Below are 12065 nucleotides of genomic sequence, written 5' to 3' on the forward strand. Positions count from 1 at the left end.
CACTGCAAATAGTTAGTTTTTTTCTAAGGGCAGCGTGGCCATGCTCCCTGATAGTTACGGGGCCCAGACCAGCTCACTACAGCCCTGTATGTCATTAGCACACATAAACCTGGGACACTTGGCTGTAAGCAGCTTTTCCCCTAGGGAAGTTTTAATCGGTCGGTGTTCACCGGAGGTGAGCAAAATTTTCACAATTACTTTTTGGAGAATTCACTTCATACATTTGGCAGAGAAGTTTTGCCTTAAATGATCTCCGCTAAATCCAACCTTACCAATAAATGAATTTACTTTTGTCGTTCCATTAATATTCATAGGCTATAAATTTCACACAGCGCTGCAACATAACCTGCTCTGATGCAAAACTTGATTTGCATTAAATTTTTCTGCAATTTTGCTTATCTCTAGTGTACACTAATATTCTTTTCTGGGCACCATTTACTCTGTACTACACGGCTTCTCATATCATTTCCAGGCTGCACAGGGAGTGACTACACCAGAAATGTCTTGTTGTATTCTTCTAATGTTCCTAGAAAATATATTCTACCTTTCTACTATTCTTTATATACATATATTTGTTTTCCTAGTTAGATAGTGCAGGTTCAATACACAAGACTTGGAACTTACTAAAGTGAACAACTCCTATTCAGGCCAGGAGAACAGCCAAAAATAGATGGATTCTGACAGTCTATTGAATATGAACAAGAGTTGCCAGCTGTTGGCAGTACTTAAGCTATCCAAGAAATGTGTACTGCCCAATGCAAACTGGCTGTCTTCCAGGGCAGATCTGGAGTGACAGCTGTACGACAGATCTGTGGAAATGCTGAGTACTCCAAAAACAGAACTAGCCTTGGGAAGAACCTTTCTGAAGCAGCATTCATATTACTTCCAGACAGTGTATAAACTTTGACATTCCTCTTAATAGCGACTTGTGGATTTGTCTGTTTTGCTCATGTTTTTTAGTGGAAACGTGTGTGTCAGTCAGCCTCATGCTGCTAAGTTGAGCTTTCAGTACTCTACCACAGTTCAATGTTATTTATTTTATACCATATAAGGTGAAAAAATGTCTGCTAGGTCTCAATTACTTAAAATTGGCTATCAGGGCACTAGATAACACTAGTTATAATTTATAAAACTTTTTTTGTATAATACAGTTTTTGAGACTCTATTTAAGAATGACTCATATTCCCGTTAGCACTCGCTAAAGGAGTTATGAACTCCGTTCAGTACTTAGCATACAGCGGTCAGCTGATCTTACCTCTGACTGTACCGCTTACGCCATTTGCAGATGGCGCTAGTGGAATGGTCCTCATTACCAGCAATAGAAACCCAGCAAAAGCCTTTCCACCTTCAGCATAGCTTTCAAGGCTTTGCTGAGTCCCCATGGATTTCGAGTGCAGACGGAAGTCGCACATTCATACTACTTATTAGCCCGTTGCTAGCAACATTAGGCTGTCATAACACATCAGAGGATGGCGCTGAGGAGGGGGTCATCACTGGACCTCATAGTAGAGGTAAGTTAGATTACATACAGGCGAGATACTCGCTAGTGGCACTGTGAAACTAAATGAAATATGCTGCCATCAGTTGGGATCATTATTAAATTGACCCCATGGAATGATAAAACTGCCAAACTAAACACATAACAATAATTCCCATTTCTGATCTCAGGCCCACCTCTCATTGAGATATATTTTATACAGCATCTCCACATCTAATCGCTAAAACTAGCAAACGATTGAACGATTTCAGACAGTATTAAAATGAATGGAATCGTCCAAATCTGACTGCAAACACATCAGATGTCGGATATCGTTATCTGACAAACGGGAACGCGCATCGTTCATCGTTGTAGTCACACATGTCAGATTTTTACAATCGTTATCGTTCAGATCTGACAGAAAATCTGACCATGTGTATGCACCATTGTGTGTATGCACCATTGTGTGTATGCACCATTGTGTGTATGCACCATTGTGTGTATGCACCATTAGACAAATTATTCTATTAGATCTGACAAAATTATATGCGAATCAAATTCAGGCTGTATTCAGAATAGTGCTGAGTTTTTACATTTTTCTTGCCCTGAGGTGGATATAACTGACCGTAAGGGTGCAAAATAGTATAAAAACTATTTTGAATTCTGCAAAGAGATAAACAACTTGCAATTTAACTTCATAGAGCTCATCTAATTGCAACTGAAATTGCGTACGGAATCGCTAATACTTGAAAAACGCAAATTCAATGCTTCAGAGGCCATGTTTAGTTGGATTAGAGGAGAGTAGCCAGAGTAGTCATTCGACTATCACAAATGTTGATAGTGCAACCGATGTTGTGTTGTTGTTGGTGTGTTTACAAACTCCATCGCAAATGCACAGACCAGACGCACACACACACTTCCACTGGACACCCTGTGTTTGGATTTGCTCCCTGGAGTCATTCACTGTGGTATAAAAAGCTATTTGTAATGGACACATTCTGTCCTGGGATGACCTCTTTGGCCAAAGGATTTGAACTCATATAAATGGGAGAGGTTTTTTTCATTTAACTTGAGCTGGAGCAGATGTCAGGTGTCCTATTTGGGACAATATTAATGATTTTCAGCGGTGTGATATGACTAATCGACATTCAGAAGGTTGACATTAAAAATGTCGACACAATAAAGTCGTCAATTTCGAAATGTTGACAGCCAGAATGTCGACATGATCGTCTGGTCGTCGACCAATATGACGACACGTCAGAAAGTCAACATCAGAATGTCAACACATAATGTAAGTTAATAATACTTTTTATGTGGGTGCTTCAGTAACCGATGGAACAAGTTTTATTCAGAGAAGCAGCTCAATCCTGTTCCTGCTGAAGTGACTGTTTCAGAATGTGGCTAAATATTGGCTGCATTCAATCATACTGTTCCCACGAGCAGAATGTAGATAGAGAGAGGTCAAAGTATCATACACTCTCAATTCTTTTTTCTTATCACAGAAACAGGCAGCCTAAAGAAAGCATCTTATGTTATTATATTGCCATGCATTGAATATGAATTTTAATCAATAAACATGTTTAAAGTTTGCAGTGGAAAAAAATTGAAAGCAGAGGACTTAAATTTAGAGGTTAAATCATAAATATGTTTATATTACAGGGCCATAATTAGGGTGGTGTGACCAGTGCCATGGCACAGGGCACCGCAGGGCAGAGGGCGCTGTTTGGGCCTGTCAATTTTCCTGTTTATTATCATTCTCTCTTGTAGCTTCCTCTTCTTTTATCCCCAGCACCTCCTGGCCTCCCCTATCTCTTCCCTGGCCCTTCCCCATGAGTCCATGGCCCTTTTTCAGGTGCACTATCTTATGTCACTATTTAAAAAAAAGGGGGGGGGGAGGGCGCCAGTGCTCTCTCTGGTACAGGGCACCAAAAAGTCTAGTTACAGCTCTTTTATATTACACAGACTTAACATACACAATTTACACTATTTTATTATTGCCAGAACCTATGGTGTTGATAGGTGTCAGCGGGGTGCGATGGAGGTCAGTCCTCATGGCAGAATGCTTAGCCATGCTTATTGGTTTATTAATGGTAACATTGAGTTTATTCAGTTATGCAATTATAATGGTACAAGCATAACCAGCCAGAAGCTTATTAGGGTAATGCAGGTGGTGTACATTTAGGGTAGCACACACCTGTATGTACACTCAGTGGTGGCAGCGGCCCTTTTACAGTGAGCGGTGGTGACACAATGGTATCTGTAGTACCTCCAATATTGTAATCCAGTCTCCGGTGCAGCAAGACACTAATACTGTCTTAATGGAGGATGGAGAGAGAAGAAGTTTGTACTAAGGCCCCTATTTACTACAATCCTCATTTAAAATGCAGTGTAGTTGATATTTTCAACTAACATCCGCATGTACAGGGCTATAACTAGGGGGAGCGGGAGCTACACGTGCACCGGGTGCGCTGCTGTGCCCGCCACCAGTGTCCTCCAGCCCGGCGCCGCAGGGGGGCTCCAAGCCGGAAGCCCGCTGAGGTTTTAATACCAGCAGGCGCCCGGCTCCTTCCCTGCAACGCCGCGGTAGCCAGAGGCTGGAGTTCTCTCCTGAACTCCAGCCTCCAGCTCTCCCCACGGGCACTATGGGAGAGACATCATGACGTCTCTCCCATAGTTCCGAGGAGCAGCCGGGCAAACCAGGCGGCAACGGACGTTGGATTGGGGTTTAAGGTAGATATTGGTTTTTTTTTGTGTGTGTAGGCGACACTACAGGGCCATTACTATGGGGGCATTACCATATGGGCACTAATACAGAGGCATTACTATGGGGGCATTACCATATGGGTACTACTACAGGGGCATTGCTATATGGGCCCCTCTACAGGGGCATTACCATATGGGCACTACTACAGGGGCATTACTACATGGGCACTACTACAGGGGCATTACCTCAGGGGGCATTACTGTAGGTGCACTGCTGAAGGGGGCATTACTATAGGTGCACTGCTGCAGGGGGCATTACTATGGGGGAATTACCAGGGGGGGGCGCTACATTACTGTCTTTCCTCGGGTGACAAAAATCCTAGTTTCGGCCCTGGCATGCAGGGATATAGCTTGCGATAATGCTCTGTCCCTGCGAATCCCGTCCGCACACTTCTCTCTGTATTTTTCAGAAAAAATACAGGGAGAAAGTGTCTGTGCAAGTGCCGCAAAGTGTCTGAGCAAGATGCCGCAACCCTCTCACCTGCGTATGCACCAAGCCCCCACTTACACTTACCTCAGTGATTGGTGCTCCAGTGTCCTCTCTCTGGGGCTCCAGTCAGCTGGTCACCTGGCTCCTGCACTCTGACCCTGGTCAGCTGCTCTACTGTATGCAGTGGCTCACCAGAGTCACAGTGCAGGAAACCCGGAGATGAGCTGACCGGAGCCACAGAGGACTTCACCGGAGCACTGATCACCGGTCGCTGGATGCAGGTACGTGGGGGTTTTTTTTACTTTTTTTTTTAACAGTAATCAGCTTGTGGTCTATTTAGACCACAAAGCTGATCGGAGCCCTAGAGGACCTCACTGGAGCACCGTTCACCGGTCCCTGGATGCAGGTAATTCCTTTTTTTTAAACAATTTTTTTTTTTCACAGCAATCAGCTTGTGGTCTATTTAGACCATAAAGCTGATCACAGGGGCCGGCTCCCAGCTCTGCTCTGCCTGTTAGAAAGCCCTAATAACGCCATCTGAAGGTGGCGTTATTATCACAAGGCTTCCCCCAGTATTTTTTCACAATATATTTTTAGTAAATCAGGGCAGATCATATTTCCCATTACAAACTAAAAATATGTGAATTGAAGGGATTGGAGTAATTTTTCACTAAAACTGCTCCACTTGTCTTTTAATAAATGCATGTGATACTAAAATAATGTGAAAAGGATGTTAAAACACCCATTTTCACATTATTTTAGTAAAAATAATGTTAATAAATATGCCCCTTAATCTCTCCTTGAAAAAGTTATACATAAATACTTTTTCATTGTGCTGTTTTTTGGCAACAAGCTTCGTGGTCTGGTCAGTCCTCTTTGGCTAGCTATGTTCTGCTAATGCCAAGCTTTTGGGCCATATGTGTTAAATAATTTGATTTGACTGAGGTTACACATCACTTTAGGGACCAGCTAATATACTCCTAAACTCCTTGCTTTCTAGCAATGTTTCTCTGGCCCCTGTTCCTCAGGCTGTTCGGGACCTTACTAACAATCTCTTTGGGGAGCAGAGTTCTCCTACGCTGAGGCTCACCCTGTTTTCCTCAGGGCATTTATACTCTGCCTATGTATCTACTCCCTTTAAGGGCAATATCTGTGCCTTGTTATGAAGGTAACCAGAGCTGTAACTAGACTTTTTGGTGCCCTGTGCCAGAAAGAGCATTGGCTCCCCCCTCATTTTCAAAGGGACATAATGCACCCAAAAATGGGGAATGGCCTCATGGGGAAGGGCCAGGGAAGAGATAGGAGAGGCCAGGAGATGCTGGGGATGAAATAAGAGGAAGCTACAAACAAGAATGATAATAAACAGAAATTTGACAGGCCCAAACAGCGCCCCCTGCCCTGCGGTGCCCTGTGCGATGGCACTACCCTAGCTACGGCCCTGAAGGTAACATTACACAACTATGTGACTATCTATACAGTAACATATATGACTACATGCTAATTACTCATAATGTAAACTAATGTTAAATGATATGCTAGCTTTGTGAATCAACCTGATGTTTTATGAAATGTTTATACATATGTACATAAGCACGGACATGGTAACCTGCATTGTTAAGAATTTTGGATATGTCATGCTCTAATACTGTATCTACAGCAAAAAGAAAGTAATAATCTGACGAGTGACCTGAAGCATCAATACATCACTCTCCTCCCTGGCAGCGACAGCTCACACTGCTTCCAGTGTATTCATGAACGTCCTCCAGCACTAGATATTCAGGTTGGTCTTCTATTTTTGCAATTCTTTCTGTCATTTCTCAAATCGTTTCCAATGCAGAAATATGAAAAGTATTTATTAGTCACCACGTGGGCCCCATGCAGTAAAATGTAGACAATATTTGCACATATTTAGAATTATAGTAGAAGTAACTCCACAATTTCCCATCCACCTATAGTGTACAATACAGCAATTCCCAAACTATATTACTCATAACATGTATTATTTTAATAATATTCATCTCTGTGCAGTACAGGACCTATTTGCACTGCAGCTAGTTAGGTGGGTTAGGAGTTCACTAGTTGCATTGTGCTGTTGATACAGGACAGAGTATATCAGTTTACTATTTTGAAGCTGCCGGCACCAAGTTCTACACTTTGTTTTGTTGCTAGCATATTATAAATGAATCTTCAGCGGGGTAATTGAAGGAGCTTATACAATTTATTTTTGTAGAAAAAATAAATGATAACCTAGTTTATTTTAATGGTGGATGCTACTTTAAATGAACCTATCAAAACCTTAAATAAGAATTAGCAAATATAGTCCATATAATCAGTACAGCGTGTATGATATGGAAATTAGATCTCACTTTTACAGATTACTGTCATTTACATACATTTTGAATATCCTACTTTAAGCATGCTATTTCTATCCAGCTAAATAAACCAGAGATGAAACTTGGGGTAAGCTAGATTGTATTCTGGGCCTGATTCAGACCCTGCACGTGCGCGACCCCCGGAGCGAGCAATAAATCGCTCGCTCTGGGGCTCGCAACAAAACGGGGCGGCTGTCGATGTTGATCGACAGCTCGCCCTGTTTTGTAGGCGGGGAGGGGGGGTGGCTGGCCAAATGGAGGCGTTCCTGAAGGAACGCCTGCCGTTTGAGGGCGGCCCTGCTGACATCACTCGTGATGTCAGTTATTTGAGCCAGGAAGCTCACTGGGGCTTGCGGGAACGAGACCCTACCACAAGGGTCTCGTCGAAGCCTGATGGTCGCGATGGTTGCGACCATCACCTGGCCGCTCGCAAAAGCTGTGGGTGGTCACCCACAGTTTAACGAGCGGCCGGGAGACCGGACTGAAAAAAAAAAGAGGCCGCCCAGATTCAGAGCGAGCACTCACAAAGAGCCTCCGGCTCTGAATCAGGGCCTCTGAGCCTGATTCAGAGCCGCTCGTAAGCGGCCGCTCGTTCGCTCCGAGCGATGTTCGCACAACTGCGCATGCGTATGGGTTGTAATACGCATGCGCGAACCAGTCAGTGCGGTCGGAAATTGTGTGTGTTCGCAAAATAGCGAGTGCCTGCTAATTTGAGTGACAGAATGAGGCGTTTGTGGGTGGTAACAGGGGAAGGTGCTAGAAAACGTGGAGTGGAGATCTGAACGCAGGCGTGCCAAACGGTCAAAACAGGCGTTTTAAGGGTGTGCATAATTAACAAAGCAGCGTCATCGACGACGTCACTTGGTTGTTTCTTAGCCTGAACTGCTCGCATGATTGCGGTAGGAAAATCCTATCACAAGCACTGCGAGCAGTTCAGACACCTTTCGATGTGCTCGATTAATCTAATAAATAGCGGAGATGACGTATGATGTGAGCGGCCAGGGGGCGTTTTTTAAAAAATAGCGAGCGCATGTTTCGTTTGCTCGTTCAGACATAGAGGCGTCAACAGACCGCAAAGAGCGAGCGCTCTATTTAAATATCCGGCTCCTTTTTCTGAACGAGCGAGCGCAAATAGCGTCCAGCTCTGAATCAGGCCCTCTGTTCCTAGTCATATAACAGCAGAAAGCCTTACATGGAAATAAATGCTTCTAACGGGTATCATTTTGTCTGTAATAACCGTATGTTGTTGTTATCATTATTTATTTATTACCAGTTATTTATATAACGCATACATATTCCGTAGCGCTTTACAGAGAACATTTGGTTATTCACATTAGTCCCTGCCCCAGTGGAGCTTACAATCTATGGGCCTGATTCAGAGCCGGACGCAATTAGCGCTCACTCGTCCAGAAAATAGGGGTGGCTATTCAAATGAACCGTTCGCTCTTTGCGGTCTGTTCACGCCTCTAGGTCTGAACGAGCGAACAAAACTTGCGGTCGGTTTTTGAAAAAATACGCTCCCTGGTCGCTCGCATCCTACGCTATTTATTAGATTAATTGAGTGCATCGACCAGGGTATGAACTGCTCGCTATTCTTGTGGTTGGTTTTTGCTACCACAATTTTGCGAGCAGTTCTGGCTATAAAAAAACCCAGTGACGTGGTCAATGACGCTGCTGTTTTAATTATGCATACCCTTAAAATGCCCGTTTTTGACCTTTAAGCACGCCTGCGTTCGGATCTCCACTCCCCGTTTTCAAACACCTTCCCCCGTTACCACCCACATACGCCTCCTCCTGTCACTCAAATTATCAGGCATTCGCTATTTTGAGAGCACATGAATTACGACCGCACTGACTGGTTCGCGCATGCGTATAACGATCCGTACGCATGCGCAGTTGGGCAAACATCGCTCGGAGCGAACGAGCGGCCGCTTACGAGCGGCTCTGAATCAGGCCCTATATTCCCTATCACATGCTCACACTTACACACTAGGGTTAATTTTTGTCAGGAGCCAATTAACTTACAGTACCAGTATAGCTTTGGAGTCTGGGAGGAAATCGGAGAAAATCCACACAAACACAGGGAGAATATACAAACTCCACACAGTTAGGGCCGTGGTGAGAATTGAACCCAAAACCTCAATGCTGTAAGTCATTAATGCTAACCACTACACAATCTGTGCTGCCCAAAATGACCGCAGCCATTTTCCCTGTGATTTCTGCAGCTCTGCAACACCGCCCCTTGTGCACCACACATCCTGCACCCATTATAGATATGCCATTGCAACTTAACTATGTGTACTTGCTTTGTTTTACTGATGTGGTTGAAGAAGATCTAAATTGTTTATGAGCAGAGCTAGTGTTCAGCAATCAGGGGCTGATGCTGTTTGGAATATATGCCAGTATGCAAATTAGCTCTGGCATCCCCAGTAAACTGGCCATGCTCATCTGTAGATTTCATGAACCTGACACCACTGCAGGGGCATATTTACGACTGGGGGCGGGGGACCCAAATTATAGTATCCTCCTCCATGCAGCAGGCCCCTTTCCAACCTTCTGCAGCTGGTGCCATCTTCCCAGGGATATTCGGGAAGATAGAGCATGTACAATAGATAGCAAAGGCTCAGGCATTTGCGGTACCATCTTTACGAATATATCACTTGAAGTTGAAACATGGCACCGCTGGCACACTACGTGGATGGGGATCCACTTGCTGGCAAGGCTGCTATCAGAAACTGTTGGACCCAGTACAGAGGAATCAGACAGGTCTTCTGTCATCTTCCACCGGCCTCCGATCCAGTGGTTGTAGAGGTATAGTATGGAGCTCTGGTGCCCAAAAGAAGCTTATGCTTTGATGACCTCCACCCTCCATTCCCCACAGTACCAACATGTGCCTCTAGCCCCTCAGACCTTTCAACATTCTATTAGACCTTCCCACATGAATAATATATTATCCATATATATATATATATATATACATAAACAAATGTCCTGACTACCTGACTAACTCATCAACGCCCAGCCCAATCCCCACTAAGCAGGGATGTTTTTGAAATTCGACTCCTAAAGGGATGAAAAGGGGTAAAATGTTTCCTCCCGCTGTGCAATGTCCTGACTGACTGACTTATTAACACCCAGCCCAAACCCCTGGACTTAGAAACATGAAATTTGGGGAGTATTTTCCTTACATGACCTAAGCACCCACTAAGCAGGGATTTTTTTGAAATTCAACTCCTAATGGGCTGAAAAGGGGTAAAATGTTTCCTGCTGTGGGACTGTAAGCTCATTGTCTTTAGCTGAGTGGCGGCTCCAGAGGTGGGGCTGCAGCGCCTCCAATATTCAAATAGGGGAACCACACCAACTGGCAGTGATGTTTGGCAGCAGTTGGGGTGACAGTTGGTGTGGGGTATATGCGGATCGTACGACATATCGGGCACATTGGCCAGTGTGTATACGCTATGTACAGGAGCGCGCATCGTCGGCGACATCACCCATTGAACCTGCATGCAGGTCCAACAGGCAATATTGTCAGTGGGGGCCATGTTGCTGAATGCATAATGGCCCTCACTGTCGCTCCGTCGCTCCCGGCTTCGGCAAGTGTGTATGAACTTGCCAATGCCGGGTCCCGCCGCATGGGAAATTGGCGCTGGGTACACATCGGTAAGTGTGTACCCAGCTATAAGGGGCCTATCCATTTATAGACTTGAAGGCCTGAACGTCCTGCAATTAGACCTTCAAGTCGCCGGGTGCTGAGCGGTATTGAAAGACGTTCACTGAACGTCTTTTCAGTGCTGCCGCTGCTGCACGTCCAGCTTCCTATCTCCTAACATGCTGAACCTGACGACTGTCATCAGGTTGACCGGAACGTGGGAAGAGAGGAGGAAAATGTAAGCATAGTAGAAGAAGGATTAGACAAAGAAGAAAAAAAGGGGCTGATAGTTCTCCCCCAAATATTCACCCTCTTGGGGAAAAATTGGACACTTCGGACTTAAAGTCGAGTACTAAGATTTATAATCTCAGTAAGTATGCCCTAAACCAATATGAGATACGGGTCTTAGAAAAAGGCCTAAAGTTTGCCCCTAGTAGTAGGATGGACCCCTTTGAGGTTTTTATCGATCTTCAAAAATTTGTGAGGAAACTTGCACTTAAAAAGTTCTATTCAGAGAAAAGTGAGGGTATGGAACCCATCCCAGAAGGTCCAATATCAGTATTTAAGAGGAAATCAACATTTAATCCCACATACAAGAAAGGATGTTTTGTTGAATCATTCAAGAAACTAGTGAAAGAAGATTTAGAATTGCTGAAACCAAGGAAACGAAGGGACATGAATTTGTCAAAGGAAGAACTAGAAGCTATTAAATCACTAAAAAAGAACAAGGAAATAGTTATAAAACCCGCAGACAAAGGGGGGGGGTTGTAATTATGTCAATAGAGGATTATAATGCGGAAGTCTTAAGACAATTAGGGGACTCCAACACATATAAGAAGTTGAGAGGTAACCCCGCTGAAAGGATTGTAAAAAACTTAGATATCCTTTTGGCTTTATATGCAAATAAGGATATCTACTCAGATTCAGAGAGACTATATATGAAAATAGAAAAACCGTCAATACCGGTACTATATATCTTGCCCAAGATACATAAAAATGCTGAAAAACCCCCAGGGCGCCCCATTGTGGCTGGAACCAACTGCTTGACCTCAAATTTATCCCATTTTTTAGACCATCTACTTCAGCCATTAGTCCACAAAACCCCTTCTTATTTGAAAGATGGCTTAGCTTTGATAGAACGATTGAAACATATTGTTTGGGAGACAGGTTGGTTTCTAGTCACTGCGGATGTTACTTCACTGTATACCATAATACAACATCAAGCAGGTCTAGAGGGCATTAAATATTTTTTGAACAAGGAGGACATCTCAGAGGATAAAAAATCTTTTATTATTGATGGTATATCCTTCATTTTAAACAATAACTTTTTTTTGTTTTTAGGCGATTTTTATCTTCAGGTATCTGGGACAGCGA

This window comes from Taudactylus pleione, unplaced genomic scaffold (genome assembly GCF_031769625.1).
Source record: "Taudactylus pleione unplaced genomic scaffold, aTauple2 ptg000038l, whole genome shotgun sequence".
Classification (NCBI taxonomy): Eukaryota; Metazoa; Chordata; class Amphibia; order Anura; family Myobatrachidae; genus Taudactylus; species Taudactylus pleione.